We start from the raw sequence: 20,926 nt of genomic DNA, 5'->3' as shown, positions 1-20,926 counted from the left end.
GTGGACGCTGTGCGTCCTCACGCACCTGTTGTGGTTGACAGTTCAGTTGTTGACAGTTCACAGACTGTCAAGCAGTTACATGATGTTGCGTTCTGGTCCGCTACTAATGCACCAGTGAGTGTGGACTCTGCTTGTAAAGCATTGCCACCACGGTAGGTCTCTCCCTTGCTTGAGACTCAGCTTTTATCGGACAAGGTTCCTGTAGATGAGGAAGTTGCTGTTCCCCCTCCTACTGATATTCCCTTGAGGACTCTGTCAGATGGAGAGGAGCCTAAAGCTGCTTAGCCTCCTATGGACTTTAATTAAATCATGATGATTTTTTTAAGGATCTTTGTCCGGATCTTTTTGTAACTGCTGCTCCTCGTTCGCCTAAACGTCAGAGCTTACACTAGGCCTAGCTACTTCGAAGCCGTTGTTTTTAAGCTAGTGCTCTCTCGCTCTCCTAGAGAGCTTTACGTTGGCTAGGCGACTGGTTTTTCACCAGGAGGAGTTTGGGGGATACAGCCTTTGCTTTCCCTTCTTTTAAACTGGTTTATAGAGCGAGAGTCTGATATGACACGAGAGAAGTTCTCGGCTTGGGAGTTCATGCCTCTGCCCAGATAGACTTCTCAAATCTCGTAAACTCTCCCTGGCGCCTGGCCAGGAGACGCTCCAAGTTGTTTACAGGTCAACTTCACAGCTGTTTTCGAGCCTTTGAAGTTTTGCTGTACAATTATGTCACGCATAACAAGGCTTTCAGGGATGGTAAACGGGGAGCTAGGACAATTCGCCGTAAACAAATTTGCCGTAGGACAATTGATTGTGAGACTTTTCGCCGTAAGAAAACTTGCCGTATGGATATTTTGCCGCAAGGACATATCGCCGCAAAATGTATATTTTAGTTTTTAGCTTATTTTTTTTTAGAGATCAATGTAACTATATTCATATAGTTATCTTCAAGTATATTTAACACTTTTCATTGATTTTCATGTATTCATTTAATTATAATCATATATAAGAAAAGGATAAGAAATGAAGACCACACACTTTATTTAAAAAGTTTTCTAAAAAAAAATTCAAAGCTAAAAATCATGTAATTTCATAGCAATTGCTCGTAAATAATGTTGTTTTGCATTTTGATCATAACCTCTGACAATACTTAGTATGCGCTTATAAACATTTTTGTATTGTTTCTTGACTGCTGTTTCACCTCTTTCTGCATCGATTATCTTCTTTTTAGAAAGATATCCTTCATTTTTAAATACATTGACGAGCTTCCATAAATTTGGATGCGTATTGGTCACAGATGCTTGAAGCGCATTATGGAACCCTTCTACTCCATTGTTGGTATTAACCAGCTGATCTATGGTTCTTTGATAAACATTCCAAAGTTCGATAGGAAAAGTTGGAGAAACTCTACGACGACGAGGTCCCCTCCCTCTCTCTCCCCCAATGCAATGAGTTTCAAAGTATGCAACTAGTTCTTGTGGTAAGTCATCGTCATCAACCATCTCTATAAATGCACCAATGATGTCTGAAGGCGGTATGAATGCAAGTGCCATCAGGCACTTTACTTTTGTATTAAAAGCACAATCACTTTGATATCGAACCTTAAGCCCAATAACTGTCACTTTTCTGTAAACGTTCTTACAGAAATGAAAATAACAGCCTGTTACATTTGCAGAAGGGAAAATGTCAGAAAAACTAGCTGGTTCGAAATCAATCATTAGATTTTCAGGGTCTAGAGACTCTAGTAAATCTTTAACCTTTTGAAAAAACGTATTGTAAGATTCCTGTGTCTTATTCGGAAGGAGACCGTAAACTCGTGGGATGCATGCATGTCCTATGTTGACATGTAGAGTATATAAATGATAGAAGATTTCAGGACAAACATTAAATGTTCCATCGCATGCCCAATTTGTATGTCTTTCTAGATCGTGTAACCCTGCAATCGTACTAAAGATCAACATTCTGTTTTCATCTTCCATTCCACTAAAATAAAGTAAAAATCTTTCTCCGTTCTGTAAACACGCAAATTCTGCGGGAATTACATAACCGATTCTTGTTCTTGGAATAGGAGGGGCCTTTTCTTCTTTTTGTCTCCATCTCCTTATGTTTCTTGACAATTTTGAAGTTGCTGGCATAAGAGAGCGTCCACCATTTTCTAAGTCCTCGCATGCAGCACCAATCAATGATCTTGAAGCTAGCTGGGATTTCAGTGCATTTTTTTTTCATATGTGCAATTGTTTTTTACATTTTATGTTTGCTTGGGTTCACTGGATGGGTATGCTCACTTACAGTTTTACAGATTGAAATCTCTTCAATATTTCGTCTTGTATGTACTCTTGTTTTGCAGTTTTTTCAACACACATCCAATAAAGCTTGCCTCCATATTCTCTTTCTTGCCTGTAAATGAAGTTGGAATCATCTACGAGCTTATCACAACCTCTGCTGCTTTTGATAGTGTACGGCATCGTAGGGGTTCAAGTTTCAACTGATAAAAGTAGATAATACAGAGGTTTAAGATAAAAAAAAAAGAAAAAAAAATATGGTAAACTACCGAATTTGTAATGGCATCATTTAAATATTTAACGACGGGTGTCAAAATTTATAACGACTCTCTCTCTCTCTCTCTCTCTCTCTCTCTCTCTCTCTCTCTCTCTCTCTCTCTCTCTCTCTCTCTCTCTCTCTCTCTCTCTCTCTCTTTTTAATCTATACATGACAAAGCATATACATTTTACGGCGAAATGTCCTTGCGGCAAAATGTCTTACAATCAATTGTCCTACGGCAAATTTGTTTACGGCAAATTGTCCGGTCTCCGGTAAACGGTACCGCCTCAGTCGCTAACCCCGTCTGTTGCCACACCTGCTCCCGTAGACCCTAAATGGGCTTTGCTGCAAGACATGCAGTCCAAGCTTGCGTCCTTGATAGAGGACTTTAATGCGGAGAAGGTTGCTACCGAACCTTCTGGCCAACAACCTTCCAACCGGTCGGTTGTGCGCCCTGTTGACGCTGAGGTAACCTACTCGCGTCTGCCAGTTGAGGTGGTTCCTCCACCGATGCGACCCAGTGTGGGTTGCCAGCCGCACGTTGACGTTAAGCGACGCTCGGAGGTGGTTGTTGACGTTCAGGACGTTCAACAACCAGCAGAGGTGACTTGTTTTGACGCAGTGCGTCAACCTCAGCAACCCGGTAGGGTGTTGACTGCACAACCCAGACGGTCTAGACAGTCTCGGGTTGACGCTGTGCTTCCTCGCGCACCCATGGTTGTTGACAGTTCACAGACTGTGCAGCAGTTCCATGATGTTGCGTCCGGCTCCGTCACGCATCCACCAGTGCGACCAGACTCAGCGAGCCAGACGTTGCCCACTCCGTTGCCGTTTCCTCATCAGTTTTCGGATGAGGAACCCTCTGATGACGTTGCTGAACAACAAGACGATCAGCCCCCAGAATAGATCAAGCCCTGCTATCCATCCAGAAGATGCTGAAGAAGGAACGCTGCTCAGTCAGGCTGTGGATGAGTCTGCTAGGGACGCTGTCATCCGTGGAACAATTTGTGTCACTAGGAAGACTACACCTCCGTCCTCTTCAATACCATCTAGCTTTTCACTGGAAAAAGGACAAGACGCTAGAAGCGGTCTCGATCCTGGTTTCCGAAAAGATAGTCTTGTCTGACTTGGTGGAAGGACAATATCAACCTAAGAGAGGGTCTTCCCCTGGCTGTTCAGACTCCCAACCACGTTCTCTTCTCGGACGCATCGGACGTGGGCTGGGGCGCGACACTAGACGGTCGGGAATGCTCAGGACTGTGGAACTCGAGTCAGAGGAGCATGCATTTCAACTGCAAGGAGCTGTTGGCAGTACATCTGGCCTTGAAAAGCTTCAAGTCTCTCCTTCGAGGCAAAGTGGTGGAAGTTAACTCGGACATCACCACGGCCTTGGCGTACATCTCCAAACAAGGAGGTACCCACTCACTGACGGTACGAGATCGCAAGGGACCTGCTCATCTGGTCAAAAGGTCAAGACATCTCCCTAGTAACGAGGTTCATCCAAGGCGACTTGAACGTCATAGCAGATTGTCTCAGTCGGAAAGGGCAAGTAATTCCAACCGAATGGACCCTCCACAAGGATGTGTGCAAGAGACTTTGGGCCACTTGGGGTAAAACCATCCATAGATCTCTTTGCAACCTCGCTGACCAAGAGGCTTCCAATCTATTGCTCTCCAGTCCCGGACCCAGCAGCAATACATATAGATGCTTTCCTCCTAGATTGGTCACATCTGGATCTCTACGCATTCCCACCGTTCAAGATTGTCAACAAGGTAATGCAGAAGTTCGCCTCTCACGAAGGGACAAGGTTGACGTTAGTTGCTTCCCTCTGGCCCGCGAGAGAATGGTTCACCGAGATACTTCGATGGTTAGTAGACGTTCCCAGTAGTCTTCCTCTAAGGGTAGACCTTCTACGTCAGCCACACGTAAAGAAGGTACTCCAAAGCATCCACGCTCTTCGTCTGACTGCCTTCAGACTATCGAAAGACACTCGAGAGGTAGAGGCTTTTCGAAGGAAGCAGCCAGTGCGATTGCTAGAGCAAGGAGAGCGTCTTCCATTAGAGTCTACCAATCGAAGTGGGAAGTCTTCCGAGACTGGTGCAAGTCAGTTTTCTGTATCCTCGACCAGTACCTCTGTAGCTCAAATAGCTGTTTTTCTCTTATACCTGAGAAAAGGACGATCCCTTTCAGCTCCCACTATCAAGGGCTACAGAAGCATGTTGGCATCGGTCTTCCGGCATAGAGGCTTAGATCTTTCCAAACATAAAGATCTGCAAGAACTCCTTAAGTCTTTTGAGACCACCAAGGAGCGTCGTTTGGCTACCCCTGGATGGAATTTAGGCGTGGTACTAAGATTCTTCATGTCAGACAGGTTGGAGCCGTTACAATCAGCCTCCCTGAAAGATCTCACTCTTAAGACTCTTTTCCTGGTATGCTTAGCCTCGGCTAAAAGAGTCAGTGAGATTCATGCCTTCAGCAAGAACATCGGATTTTCGTCAGAAAAAGCCACTTGTTCGCTACAACTTGGTTTTCTAGCCAAAAATGAGCTGCCTTCTCGGCCTTGGCCTAATCTTTCGATATCCCCAGCTTATCGGAGATCGTAGGCAATGAACTAGAAAGAGTCTTATGCCCTGTTAGAGCTCTTAAGTTCTATTTAAAGCGTACTAAACCTTTACAAGGCCAATCTGAAGCTTTATGGTGTTCAGTTAAGAAACCATCCTTGCCTATGTCAAAGAATGCTTGGTCAGACTTTATCAGATTGTTAATACGAGAAGCTCATTCACATCTGAGTGAGGAAGACCGAACTTTGCTTAAGGTGAAGACGCACGAAGTTAGAGCTGTAACAACTTCCGTGGCCTTTAAGCAAAATATATCTCTGCAAAGTATAATGGACGCAACCTATTGGAGAAGCAAGTCAGTGTTCGCGTCATTTTACTTGAAAGATGTCCAGTCTCTTTACAAGAACTGCTACACACTGGGACCATTCGTAGCAGCGAGTGCAGTAGTGGGTGAGGGCTCAACCACTACAATTCCCTAATTCCATACCCTTTTAATCTTTCTCTTGAAATGTTTTTATTGTTGTTTTTTGGGTTGTCCGGAAGGCTAAGAAGTCTTTCGCATCCTGGTTGATTTGGCGGGTGGTCAAAATCATTTCTTGAGAGCGCCTAGATTAGGGGTTTTGATGAGGTCCTGTTGTATGGGTTGTAACCCTTGATACTTCAGATCCTAGGGGTCGATCAGCATCCTAAGAGGATCGCGAGGCTCCGTAAGGAAGACATACTTAAAAGGCAGAGTAATTGTTCAAGTCGACTTCCTTACCAGGTACCTATTTATTTTGTTTTTGTTATTTTGATAACTTCTAAAATGAAATAAAAACTCTTAGCTCATAAAAGTGTAAACATATATTGCTGGTCTCTACCCACCCCCCTGGGTGTGAATCAGCTATATAATCACCGGCTAAGTTAAATATTGAAAAATTTTATTTTGATAATAAAATAAATTTTTGAATATACTTACCCGGTGATTATGAATTAAAGGACCCTCCCTTCCTCCCCAATAGAGACGCAGTGGGACGAGGAGAAAATTGAGTCTTTGTGTACATTGAGTACTGGGTATCTGGACGACAGATGGCGCTGTTGGGCACACCCGCAACCTGTGTAGCGATCGCTGGCGAGTTTTTACCGTAGAGTTGTCTGTCGAGCAACAGAGTTGCAGCTATATAATCACCGGGTAAGTATATTCAAAAATTTATTTTATTATCAAAATAACATTTTTAAATATAATGTCTTTTTTTTTTTATTTCTATTAATTCTTATGCTGTCTGGAGACATTGAGCCAAATCCTGGACCAGTACGTCCTAGATTTCGTCAATGTCGTCTTCTGCATTACAATATTCGTGGTCTTCATGCAAATATCCAAGACCTTACAGTTGCGTCCAGACAGTATGATATTCTTTTGTGCTCGGAAACTTTGGTTTCTAATATGAGGCACTCATCTGAGCTCCTTATAGCTGGTTTTAAGAAGCCAATAATGTTGAAACGTGATGCCATCCCTAGGGCCAGGGGAGTGGACCGAGTACCCTGCTTCTCATAAGTCCTGCTATCAATGTGGATGTCATGAGATTCAGGTAATAAAAGTTTGTGGCAGGCATAACTACTTTTATTTGTGTTCGATCTACTGGAATCCAGACATGGATGATTCTATCTTAGATTGTCTTCTTACCATTATGGCTAAGATACAAGATGATGATAGAAAGGCTTCTTTTGTCGTTGTTGGTGATTTTAATGCTCACCATAGGGAGTGGTTAAGTTCTATCTCTCCTACCGATCGCCATGGCTTAAGAGCTTTAGACTTTGCCTCTGAATCAGGCTGTGAGCAAATCATAAATGAAGCTACTCATAGGTCTGGTAATTGCTTGGACCTCGTATACACTGACTCCCCTGGTGTTATAACTAGTAAGGTTGTTTCTCCAGTTGGGACATCTGATCATGCCTTGATTTCATTAGTAGTGAAGACTGAGCAGCCTGTCTCTGATATATCATACTCTTGTAAAATTTATATGAAATCCCAAGCAGACTGGAATGAGATTTTACATGATCTTTTGTGCTTGAATTGGTCACAATTATATAGTAGTGTAGATCCTGTTGTCCCTTTGAATGAGAATCTAGTCAACATAATTGATAGGCATATCCCTTCTCATGTGCTAAGGTACCGAGTGAAGGACAAACAGTGGTTCAATGATGATTGTAGACGTGCTTATTTGGAGAAGCGGGAGGCCTATCATCTTTGGAAGGGTAACAGATCAGATTTGACCTGGAACAACTATACTCAGCTTCAAGCTTTTGGTCAGAGTTTATGCCTCAACTGAAAAGGAGTACAATTTAACCATAAAGGAACCCTTTCTGGTACAACTCAGGAACATAAATGGTGGTCTACCCTTAAATCTGCACTCTTTGGTGTAGATGCAACAGTTCCTCCTTTACTTAAACCAGATGGCTCAGTCACTTACTGTCCAAAGGAAAAGACAACCCTTTTGGCTGAGGTTTTTGACAGTAAACAGAGTAATGAAAAACTTGAACTTCCTCATTCCTGTTTTCCTGAAGCTAAACTAACTAGTTTAGCTTTTCGATCTTGTGAGATTAAAGCTCTGTTGATGGACCTTGATGCTTATAGAGGTGTAGACCCAAATGGTATTTTTCCTTTGTTTTTTATAAAGACAGCAGATTTTTATCTCCAAAGTTATCTGTTATTTTGTGCAAGTTAGCAAGAAGAGGAGCTTTTAGCACTTGTTGGAGAATTGGTAATGTTACTCTATGTAAATGTGTTTGTGGTAGCTCAAGTCCCACTGATTACCGCCCAATTTCTATAACTCCCGTATTATCTAAAGTTTTTGAACGTCTTCTGGCAAAACATCTTAATAGGTTTGCTGAAGGTAATCATCTACTCCCTAGTTTGCAATTTTGTTTTTGTAAAAGCCTTGGAGCATGTGATGCCCCTCTTATAATCTCCAATGCTGTACAGAAATCCCTTGATTGTGGTCAGGAAGTTCGTATGATTGGCCTTGGTTTTAGTGCTGCCTTTGACCGTGTTAATCATGAGGCCCTTATTTTCAAACTCAAACAGTTGGGAGTGGGTGGGTCGTTTCTTAGCATTATTATTGATGTTTTAAGTAATAGATCTCAGAGTTGTTGTTGATGGGCTGATGGGCACCATAGTGAGTATAGGAATATGATATCCGGTGTTCCACAGGGAAGTGTTCTTGGCCCATTACTTTTCATACTATATACACATGACATGTGGTTTGGCCTAGAAAACAAGCTTGTTGCATCTGCAGATGATGCTACTCTTTGCATCAATTCCATCCCCTGAATGTAGATCTGGGGTTGGTGAGTCCCTTAATAGAGATTTAGCTGAAATTAGTGCATGGTGCAAATTATGTGGTATGAAGTTGAATCCTAACAAAACTCAAGTATGATTGTAAGTAGGTCAAGGACGGTGGCTCTTCAACATCCGGATCTCAGTATTGGTAATGTTTCTTTAAATTTGTATGACTTAATATTTTAGGTGTGATTCTCGACAGCAAATTTACTTTTGAGAAACACGTTAGGTCTGTGTCTTCTTCAATTGCACAAAAAATTGGCTTGTTGAGAAAGTCATACAAGATTTTTGGTGATCAATCTATTCTGAAGAAGTGTTTTAATTGTTTCATTCTACCTTATTTTGAGTATTGTTCTCCTGTCTGGTGTTCAGCTGCTGATTCTCATCTTAATTTGTTGGACAGAAACTTACGGTCTATTAAATTTCTTATTCCTGATTTAGATATTAATATTTGGCACCGTCGTTCAATTAGTTCATTATGCAGGTTGCATAAGGTTTTTCATAACTCTGACTATCCTTTACATTCAGATCCTCTTCGTAATACTAGGCAGGCAGTTAATTCTAATAGCCATGCCTTTTCCATCATGAGGCTCAATACTACACAGTATTCTAGAAGTTTTATTCCAGCTGTTACCAAGTTGTGGAATGATCTTTCTAATCAGGTAGTTGAATCAGTAGAACTTAAAAAGTTCAAAGTTGGAGCAAATGTTTTTATGTTGACCAGGCTGACATGAGTCTTTTTATAGTTTATATATGACATATCTGTTTTTGGCATTGTTAATAGTTTATATAGGAGATATCTGTTTTGACGCTGTTACTGTTTTTAGAATGATATATTGTCAATTTTTTCTCCTTTATTTATTTCCTTATTTCCTTTCCTCACTGGGCTATTTTTCCCTATTGGAGCCCTTGGGCTTATAGCATCTTGCTTTTCCAACTAGGGTTGTAGCTTGGCTAGTAATAATAATAATAATAATTGGGTACATTAGCTCATTTGATGGTCTAGATTTTTTACTGGTATGGTACAAATCATTGATTTTGCCATGCCATACTTCCTGGCTAGATCACATAAGGACTTTACTGTGGTCATCTTTTTCTTTCCAATACAATTTGCTTCTGCTACAGTAACTCAAAACTTCATCACTGTCAACAACCTCCTTAGTCTCCGTGATGTGTTATGCTCCTTCGGGAGGTAGTTCCTTCAGTGGGCCATGCGCAGTACACTAGAGATAACTTAAGGGCATCTCTTTGCCCCCACCCACCTGCATCCACTTGTTAGCCCTGTGTACTTTACCTTAATTCCTTTCGTCAATCTTGCTCACCTTTTACTTCCTGGAAACTGCAAGATTTTCTCCCCAATACTGAATGGCCCAAGTAAGCTGCTGGCCATGTGGTCCCAGCTCCATTCATCAGTGATAGAAAGCCAAGAGTGATGAGATGAATATTTTTAGAAAATATTTTAAGAAATTTATTCTTTGAATAGTCTTCGTGCTGTTTTTCAAAGATGAACTAACGTTTGGTTTATTTATGCTACGCAGTTTGCGCTCTATCGTTACGATAGAGAAAGAGAGAATCACGGTTTCACTTTGCAGAAAGAGTAAATCGATTTTGACGTTTTGTTCATTCTTCTTTCAAACTGAAGTTTTTTAGATACTAATTTAAAGGAACATGTTAATTTTCAATTTCTGAGTCCTTTCAGTTTTTTCCTTTAGTCAAATAACCTGTTATTGACTTAGGGTGAGTGGGCCATTCTCTTGTGAGTGACGAGAGAGAGAGAGAGAGAGAGAAAGAGAGAACGATCCGATCTTTATTCTCGTCCCAAGTCTCTGTATAAGGAGTTTGGGAGCGAGTAACGTTGTTCTCGATTCAGTTTTTTTTTTTTTTTTACTCTCGTCCCAAGTCTCTGTACGGGGAGAGAGGATAAAACGTTTTAGTTTTTATTCTCGTCCCAAGGCACTGTACGGTGAGAGATTGAAAACGTAGTCCTTATTGAACTAGTGTTTAGTCTCATACCCAGTTACTGATCTTTTTAACTTTATATATTTCCGTTTTATTCGATATATATGTATATGTTTATTGATTTTTGCATCTGTTTCATTTTGTACTAATGTGCTTACATTATACGACTCATTTCGCAATTCTAACCTTTTGATTTAAGGGAGAATTGCGTGCTTCAGGTAGAAATCAGTTTTATTCATATCTAATGTGAAATTATTAAAAAATGCGATATCAGTGAAGTAAGTGCAAAAAACATGTTCTGTGTTGCGGAGGGTTCGTTTGTTCGTGCTTGTCACTTGCCTAGTCCGAGACCTCTTTCAGGCTCCCCTGCACCAGGGAGAAGGAATGTCGTAGGACCTAAGGGAGTGAGGAGTGTAAACCAACGAACAGACGTTCCCTCAAAGGTATCAGACGTTGCTCGTCAAGCACGTCCTTGCCATAAGACAGGAGAGACGAAGTTTCTACTCGTCTTCCGATGATTCGTCTCTTTAAAAGCCTGGGCGTAAAGTTTTGAGACGGTTGAAACGTTTATTAGTTCCTTCAGAACAAGTTCAACGTCCTAGCTGTAGTCATCATAAGAGTCCCGTTCATAGCGATGACGTTCATGTACAGACGTTTCTGCCACAGACTCGACGTGACGTTGAGCGGTAGACACCGTAGACACAACGTGACGTCGAGTGTCAGTCACCGTAGTCACGATATAGCATCGATCAGCAGTCACCGCTGTTACTACGTGACGTTTGAACGTCAGCCACCGCAGTCACAGGTTGATCCGAAGTTAAGTGTTTTGCAAGATATGCTGTTAAAGCTTTCTTCTTTAATAGAAGCTTTCGATCCTGTTCCTGTGCGAAAGGATCCTTTGCTTTTTGTACATCACGGTTCTGGGATACGTGATTCGGGTCTTCAACCTTCTAGACGAGCTTTGTTACGCCTCGCTGACGTTATCCCTAGTGACAGCTTTGCTGTTCAACAAGATGCGGAGCATAAATCTCGATGTAACTTTGATCGCTTTGAACGTCAGCCACCGCAGTCACAGCGTGACGTTGAGCTGCAGACACCGCAGACACGACGTGACGTTGAGCGGTAGACACCGTAGACATGACGTGACGTCGAGGGTCAGTCATCGTAGTCACGATATAGCATCGAACAGCAGTCACCGCTGTTACTACGGGACGTTTGAACGTCAGTTACTTCTGTCACGACGTGTAGTAGAATAACATTCTCTGCAGTCACAACGTGACATCGACCCTCCAACTTTAACTTCTGTTCATATACAAGTTGATGTAGCCTGTCAGGCTTTTCCTTCACGTCATTCTGAATATAAATCTCCTTCTTGCAAGACTTTAGATTTATCAGATGATGTGCCTTCTGAAGAAGTTGATGACCCCCTTTCAACTAATGTACCTTTGGGGAGTCATTCAGAAGAGGAGTAATCTAGGGTGGTCCAACAATCCCTTGTTTTTTTTTATTATGAATTTCTTTAGTAAAATTTTGTCCTACTCGTTTTGTAACGGCTGCTCCGCCGTCTGAGTTTACTCTTGGCATGACTTTCTTCGACTCCTACATTTACGAAGTCAGTTCTCTCTTGTTCTTCCAAGAGGGCCATGCTCTTACTGGGAGACTGGTTGGAATCCAGGAGAAGTTTAGGAAAGTCTGCTTTTGCTTTTCCTCCTTCTTAATTAGCTTCTCGCTCGGGCGTCTGGTGTGACACAGGAGAAGCCCGAGGAGAAGTTCTCGGCTTGGGAGTACCTGCCTCTGCCCAGGGAGACTTCTTAAGCCTAGTGGACTCTTCTCGTCGTCTAGCCATGAGACGCTCCAAGATTTTATGGTCTGCTTCAGAGCTAGACCATCTCCTGTTAGGAGTTTTTTCGAGCGTTTGAAGTTTTTATTTGTTGGATTGGTCCCTGGGAGCCTTAAGTAAGAAGGTCTCTCCAGCTGTCAATGTATTGCTGTACAATTATGTCATGCATGAACAAGGCTATCAGGGATGGCTCCAATGATCTGGCAGCCACGTTCACTGCAGGAACAAGGCTATCAGGGATGGCTCCAATGATCTGGCAGCCACGTTCACTGCAGGAGTACTTAAGATGTAAGTGCGCTCAATATGTTCATTGTCAAGACAAAGTTCACGATGAAGACTACCAAATCTGTCTTAGCAGCAGTAAGGGAAGGCGACTGGATGGTCTCTCTCGACCTTCAGGATGCTTACTTCCACATCCCGATTCATCCAAACTTTCAACAACATCTGAGGTTTGTGGACAGGAAAGTAATGTACCAATTTCGAGCACTGTGCTTCGGCCTCATTCCTGCTCCTCTTGTTTTTACAAGGCCCTTGCAAAATGTAGCAAGCTTTCTACATTTTTTGAGGATTCAGAGCCTCCCTTTATTTTGACGACTGGCTAATCAGGGCGTCGTCATTAAATCGCTGTCTGGATAGCCTCTAATGGACATTAGACCTAACCAAGGAGCTAGGTCTCATAGTGAACGTAGAGAAGTCGTAACTTACAGTACTCCATCCCAGACTATTCTTTATTTGGGAATGGAGATACAGTGTCGGATTTTTCGGGCCTTTTCGTCTCCCACAAGAATGGAACGAGCTCTGTTAAAAGTCCTTCACTTGCAAGAGAAAAACCGTTGCTCTGTAAGAGTTTGAACGAGCCTCGTGGGAACTCTTTCATCGCTGGAGTAGTTTATCTCTGGGGAGACTCAACCTTTGCCCTCTCCAATTTCACCTAAACCTTTGGAACAAGGAGAAGGGCTTAGAGAGTATCTCTTTCCCAGTCTCCAACTCAGTCTAGACATGTCTGACTTGGTGGGACAGCAACATCAGACTTCGAGAAGGTCTTTCTCTTGCGATCAAGAACCCAAACCATGTGTTGTATTCAGATGCATTGGATTTGGGTTAGGGAGCTCCACTGGACAGTCTGGAATGCTCGGGTCTTTGGTCCACGGATCAGAAGGAACTCCATTTAAGGCAAGTAACATCTCTCCTTTGGCGAGATTTGTGCAAGGAAAAATGAATGTCTTGGCGGACTGCCTCAGCAGAAGAGGACAAGTCATCTCCATGGAGTGGACGTTGCACAAGACTGTGTGCGAGAAGCTATGGATGACATGGGGTCAACCCACCATAGATCTTTTTGCGACTTCACTGACAAAGAGGCTCTCGACTTACTGCTTTCCAGTTCCAGATCCAGAGGCAGCCCACATAGACGCTTTCCTGCTGGACTGGTCTCACCTGGACGTTTATGCCTTTCCACCTTTCAAGATCCTAAACAAGGTGCTGCAGAAGTTCACCTCTCACGAAGGGACCAGGTTGACGTTGGTTGCTCCACTCTGGCCCGCGAGAGAGTGGTTCACAGAGGTACTTCTATGGCTGGTAGACGTTCCAAGAAGTCTGCCGTTGCGGATGGATCTCTTGTGACAGCCTCACGTAAAGAGATTTCATCAAAGCCTCCCCACGCTTCGTCTAACTGCCTTCAGACTATCGAAAGACTCTCTTGAGCTCGAGGGTTTTCGAAGGAGGCAGCTAGAGCGATCGCGAGGGCTAGAAGATCCTCTACCTTCAGGATCTATCAGTCGAAATGGGAGGTATTTAGAGACTGGTGCAAGTCCTCCTCTATTTCCTCTTTCAAGTGCCTCTGTAGCGCAGATTGCGGATTTTCTGCTTTATCTGAGAAATGGTTGCTCCCTCTCTGCATCCACCATTAAAGGCTACAGAAGCATGTTAGCTTCTGTTTTCAGGCATAGGGGTTTGGATCTTTATAATAACAAAGATCTCCAAGACCTGCTTAAGTCTTTCGAGACTTCCAAGGAGCGTCATATTTCGACTCCTGCTTGGAACTTGGACGTGGTCCTACAGTTCCTTATGTCAGACAGGTTTGAACCATTAAATTCAGCCTCCCTGAAGGATCTTACCCTCAAGACACTTTTTTTTGGTGAGCTTGGCTTCGGCTAAAAGGGTTAGTGAGATACATGCTTTTAGCAAGAACATCGGCTTCTCCACTAATAAAGCAGTATGCGCTCTTCAACTTGGTTTTTTGGCCAAGAATGAACTTCCGTCTCGTCCTTGGCCTAAATCATTTGAAATCCCCAGTCTTTCTGAGATTGTGGGTAATGAAGTTGAAAGAGTGCTGTGCCCCGTTAGAGCTCTTAAATTTTATTTATCCAGAGCTAAACCGCTACGAGGTTGTTCAGAGGCTTTATGGTGTTCCGTTAAAAAGCCCTCTTTGCCCATGTCTAAGAATGCGTGGTCTTATTTTATTAGACTTTTGATTCGGGAGGCACAATCTCATTTAAGTGAGAAGGATCGTAATTTACTTAAAGTCAAGGCTCATGAAGTTAGAGCGATAGCAACTTCAGTAGCGTTTAAGCAAAATAGATCCATTAAAAGTATTATGGACGCGACCTTTTGGAGAGGCAAGTCGGTATTCGCTTCATATTACATGAAAGATGTCCAGACTCTTTATGAGGACTGCTACACACTGGGACCATTTGTAGCAGCAAGTGCAGTAGTGGGTGAAGGCTCTACCACTACATTCCCTTAATCCCAATATCCTTTTAATCTACTCTTGAAATTTTTAATCTTATTTTGGGTTGTACGGGAGACTAAGAAGTCTCGCAATCTTTTTGATTTGGCGGGTGGTCAAAATGTTGTTTCTTGAGAGCGCCCAGATTAAGGGTATTGATGAGGTCCTGTTATAGGGGTGTTCGCCCTGGATATAACAGCTCCTGGGAGTCTTTCAGCATCCTGAGAGGATGGCTGGGCTTCGTGAGGAAAGCGGACTAATGAGGCAGAGTAATCATCAGAGTCAGCTTCCTTACCAGGTACCTATACTTAAGTTTGTTTTTATGAAATATTTGTCAAAAACTCTTGAGCATATACGCCTTTATTGTTATAAGACTGGTCTCTACCCACCACCATGGGTGTGAATCAGCTATTTATATATTCACCGGCTAAGTTTAATATTTGGAAATGATATTTTCATTATAAAATAAATTTTTTAATATACTTACCCGGTGAATATATAATATTAAAGGCCCTCCCTTCCTCCCCGATAGAGACCCTGCGGACTGAGAAGAACTGGAGTGGTTGAGAAGTATATGCGGTATCTGGCCGATAGTCGGCGCTGGTGGGCACACCCGCTACCTTCATGGCGATCGCTCGCGAGTTTTTTGGAATCTGTCGGGCCGTCGGAGACGTCAGCTATTTATATATTCACCGGGTAAATATATTCAAAAATTTATTTTATAATGAAAATATAATTTTTCCTGTTGATCACATTTATGAATTAGCATATTAATTTTACCGTTATATGATATGGGGAGGATTGCACTACAGTACTGTATGTGAAAATATCTGTAAAAAAAATTAAATATTTTTAAAATTTCCTAGTTAGTAATTTTCTCCTTCTGTATGTAGCCTATCTTAGGGGGTATTCCAATATGCTGAAGGTAATGAAACTTTAAAGTCTACATAATAAAATATTCCAGTATCATTTACTGTATACCTAATTCTTATGTCGTAATTATTTATTTCAGATTACAGTATTCCCTCTGCCAAGACTTGTTCACATTAAAGGGTTTGAAGTGTATACTGTACAAGGTACCAGCTAACCATTGAGATAGTTAATTTTTCATTACTACAAGAAGGCAAGAAATTTAATACAGTAGTGTAATGCTGTTCCTCGACTTGAGATATTAAAGAATTAAACCCGAAATATTGCTGATTCTTCTCTAGTCTTCACTTAGAAACATGCAAGTTTCTGAAGGTACAGTATTAAAGTATGGTATTAAAGTTGTAGGAAGTATCCCAGGGATAATAAGAAAAAATGTTTTGGTAAAATTGCTACTAGACTGGATTTTTCAGGAGCCAAATCATTTGGTATTAATTTGGAATAGTGGAGGATAAGTTTTGAATAAACACTTCCCATATAAAATCTATAAAATATTAAAGCTTGGATTTCCTGTCTGCTACAAGTCAGTAGTGAATTGTTTGCTTCATATAGTACTTTCACTGAATATTTATTAAAGTTAGTGTACAGTACTTAAAAATTATAGTCAGTGGTTTACTTACATGAATAACTTCTTGGATAAAAATTAATTGAAGTAGAAATTTAGTCTTCATCAATTACTGTACTGTACCAATTATTCCACTACAAATACAAACTATTGTCCATCAATTACTGTACTGTACCAATTATTCCACTACAAATACAAACTATTGTCCTTTATTCATAGGAGATTGATAATATCTAAGGCTGGAATGTGAATATGCAGTTGAAACTTTTAATGAGGTGCTAACAACCGACAGATAATTACCCTGTCGGCAGCAGGGAGGCAACAACCCCACTGTAGCTTACTGTTACACCATTTGGATTTCAGCCGTCAGAGTGAACTGGATCCTCTAAGCCTGGAATTTATTTTGGCAGTTTCTGCTCTTTCTTTCTTTAACTTTTAAATCAACTTTTTCTTCATCTTTCCAGCTTCTTGTGTGCTTATTATCTAGCGGACTTGTACAGGTGTGCCTTAGGCGGCACATTTACGAGCAGTGTTGAGGTTGATCCTCACAAGTTATGCCAGGCATGCAGAGGGCTTTTATGTTTGGATACCTATTCATGTAGTGAGTGGCCATCCACCCTGTGGGTGCTGTTCGGCAGGAGAAAGGAGGCCGCCAAAAGGGAATCTTCGCCTTCAGGGTCTACCACGAGGTTTTAAGAAATCCGGGCCAGCTGCTTCTTCCCCTGGGACTCTTCCCTCAGACTATTCCTTAGCGGCCTTCTTCGGAGGGCATTCGGGAAAGAGTGATGGTCCTTTATCACTTGGTCATGCAAAGCACCAGGGAGACCCTGCTGTTTCCCTTACCAAAACAACCGCAACTCCTCCTCCTGGGAGATTTATCTGTTGTTCCTTCCTTTCAGAGAACTGACACCCTTCATTTACTGAAGTCTTCCCTGGATATTGGTGGCTTGCTATCAGGATAGACTTCAATGGTTTACCCTCTGCAGCTGATGCCTATGCCTCTCCAGAATATAGCTAAGTTATAGCTTCCATGGACATTGATGGCCAAGGATGTCGTGCAGACAGTAGAAGAGCAAATTGCATGGGGGTGAAAAACTCCGATCTAGCAAGTCTTCGCGTTTGGTCCCCATTCAGCTACCAAAGCAAAGGAAGTACTTCAGAGTCATTGGGGTTAATTCATTGCCTTCCGTTGGATCCCTTTATGGCCAAGTTAACCCCTGGTTGTTTGTCGTACAGGTAGTCCTCCATCCTGGTCTCGTTTTTTTTTCCCAGGCAGAGGCGACAAATATGGAGGCCTTCACAATAAATGGCGTGTAAACAGCCTCTTGGATCAGATACTGGTCTGAAAGTGTAAAATCTGGCGAATATGATAGACATTTTTGACCTGAGGAAAAAGAAGGCTCTAAGGACATTGTTCTTACAGGGACCTGAGCAGTTGAGTACCTGATGTTTCAGGTCACCTCCCAGTTCGCTAACTGGCTTCTTAAGTGTCATAAGGCCATTACTTCAAGGCTGTACAATAGAATTGGCAAACAAGAGCATGTGGTCCTAAGAAACTCCCCATTGGACCAACCTTTACCGTTCCCCTTGGAAGCCATCTCTGTGTTCACCAACAAGTGGAGGAACGAGACGCAAGACTATGATCCAGAGAGCAGTATCCTTTAAGCAGCCACAGCCCTCAGTGTCATCTCATCATGGGTTTTCAAGTCGGGCTCCTCAGTCAAGGAGACCAGTGTAGCAAAGTTCAGCTCCAATTCATTCCATCCTGCCATAGCCAAGGTCATGCCAGAGGACAGGGAAAGGGAAGAGGAAGAAGTCTCTGGTAAGACAGGCATTCCCCCCACTTGACCACGAGTATGAGATGCCTTCAGGGGAATTGGAGGTGGAGGTGGTGGTTCCATGGGGCATCCAATCCAGGTACCTGCTCCTATTCACAAGCCCTTCCCCTCCTCTTATTCTTCCACCAATAATGTAGCTATCCTTTCTATCGCCAGGGGTCCCAGAGGCATGATGCCCTTTTGCAGGAGGTTCAGGAAATGGTGGACAAAGTGTCTTCCAGCTTTTTCAGTTGACTCTTGTAAAGAAGGTATCTGGAGACCTGTCATTGCTCTCTTCATTCCTGAACCTTTATTTCAGGCAAACTCCATTCAAGATGGAGACAGCGGCTGCGGTCATTCAAGCTGTCAGAGCAGAGACTTACGTTTACACTAGACCTAAATAACGCTTATTTTCAGGTTTCCGTCCATCCAGCATCAGGAAAGTATGTTCTTGCATTATTGGATGGCAAGGCTTACCAGTTCAAAGTCATGTTTCGGCCTGTCAAGAGCACCCCAAATAATTGGGAGGAATTTGCTCTTTCCCCAACCTAGAGCCTGGTTTACCTAGGCATGAGGATTAACACTATCCAGGGAAAGGTTTTTCCATCAGAAGACAGGATATCCCAGCTACGAAGCCCTTGTCTCCCAGCTCTTCAGGGGCAAAGGTTGTTAGGTCATCTGTCTTCTTTAAAGCAACTAGTTTCTGGAGGAAGGAGGTGAATGAAATTGCAGTGGGACCTCAGGTCATCGTGGTCCCAGCATCAAGACAATTTGCAGTTTCTGGTTCCTTTGAGATCAAGTTCAAGGAATATCCTCATTGGTGAACCGAGCTCCCCAACCTCAAAGATGGCTGTCCTCTGTTGTCTTCTCCACCAGACTTCAGACTCTTCATGGATGCGTTATTCACCCATCTGAACCAGCATATGGTTTTGGGGAGCTGGTCAGCATTAGATCATCTAAATCACATCAACATTTTAGAGTTGAAAGCAGCCTGATTGGCCCTTCAACAGTTTTGCCCTCCCCTACGCAGTCAGTTGGTGGTACTAATGAGCAACAACACCACCGTGGTGTCTTCCATCTGCAAGAAGGGAGGGTCAAAGTCCCAGCATCTGTGTCGGCTAGTGGTAGAGACCCTGGAATGGGCAGAGGACAACGCAATCTCCGTCTCCACCCAATTCATACCAGGATAGAGCAATGTCTATGTGGACCAACTGAGTAGGTGGACCTAAGTGCTTGGTGGAGAATGGTCTTTACAGTCCTCAGATAGTGAGAGAAGTAATAACTGGGGGTTCTCTGATTATCGACCTTTTTGACACGGCCCTAAAATAAAGCTTCCAGTTTACTGCACTCCAATGCCAGACCCCAGACCCAACAACTGCATTCAAATATGCGTTTCAAAATTCTTGGGGTTGGCTTAACATTTACATCTTCTGAGAAGGGTGATCAACAGAGTCAGATACAACCAATCTTCTGTGACCTTGATAGTGCCGGTATGGGCTCAACACAAGTGGTACCCGTATCTTCTGCAGCTGCTCTTGGAAATCCCGAGAGAACTCCCACACCTTCAGCAGCGACATGTCACGATCTTTCACAGCGCAGTAACTTCACTGTGGCTTCAAGAGTGGAGGTTATTTATCCAGCTTCTCTTCTCTGAGAGGGGATTTTTGCTGGAAATGTTCTTCAGACTTCTGGATACCTCTGAAATTCCTTATTAGCAATCTATCAGGCCATGTGGGCCATCTTCTGTAGTTGGTGGTTGGGAGTGGTAAAAGCCAGATCCCATTCTTTGCGAGTGTTAGGTAACAGAGACAGGTGTGATATCACAAGTGCTTGATACCTTAGGGTGGGATAACTCCTAAACAAGACACTGCCCATTGACTACGAGCGGATGATTAACACACTAAGCCCTGCCTAATATTGTTTTTATTTGGTTTCTATCACAGCATGAGTAGTTTGTAATTAAATATACAGTGTATAGTATATGTGCACACGTGTACGCTACGTACTGTACACAGTAAGACTACAGTACAGTACGTAACACTACAGTGTATAGTTGTGGCCTTGACCGAAACTGATTTTACCCTAGTAATCATACACTTATAACAAAACACTGTTGTTCCTATCTAGTAATACTGTACAGTATAAGACTTGCTGATACTGTAGTGTATATTACTGTAATATATGTACAGTAATATCACTTCAGTACAGATTAAGGGGACCATCCGCTATGTCTTTTATTTAATTTTTCTGATTATTCAAAATACATATTGTTCCCATACTAACAAACCTTCCGTTATTTATATTCGATATCACTTTGGCGAAAGCTGGAAGGCAGCCATTAGATTTTAAGTGCGAGGTGGCAGTCCTACCAAACCACTAATAGTGGGTAGGTAGGTGTGGTTGGCAGGTACCCAGCCACCTACAGTATATCTATTCACAGTTCAACGAACCACATCACTTTTTACTTTTGGCTGGTAGAGAGCGTATGTCTCCTCTCTCTCCCTTCAAGCCTTAGCCATTTACCATTATTGCTTTACGCTCATTCATTTCTTTACAGTTATGACTTGAGTTTTTACATGACGCTGCATTCCAGAGTAATGTGGCGGTTTGGATGTCAATGTTCGTTCTGCGAGTTATCGTAAGGATTCCTCGGCGCTGACGATTCCTTGAAGGGGTTTTTTTCTTCC

The 20,926-nt window shown here is 42.6% G+C and overlaps 1 long non-coding RNA gene across 1 annotated transcript in view; it reads left to right on the top strand.

Annotated features, from left to right (window-relative positions):
• Window positions 1-20,926, top strand: part of LOC137632004 (uncharacterized) — a 64,778-nt gene that overhangs the window by 15,396 nt on the left and 28,456 nt on the right. The window contains exon 2 of the long non-coding RNA XR_011041991.1: window positions 15,943-16,172. This is a non-coding gene — a long non-coding RNA (uncharacterized lncRNA). The remainder of the gene's footprint in view (window positions 1-15,942; window positions 16,173-20,926) is intronic.

This window comes from Palaemon carinicauda, chromosome 40 (assembly GCF_036898095.1).
Source record: "Palaemon carinicauda isolate YSFRI2023 chromosome 40, ASM3689809v2, whole genome shotgun sequence".
Lineage (NCBI taxonomy): Eukaryota > Metazoa > Arthropoda > Malacostraca > Decapoda > Palaemonidae > Palaemon > Palaemon carinicauda.
Note: the sequence above shows the minus strand (reverse complement) of the source record. Positions and strands in the feature narration are given on the sequence as shown.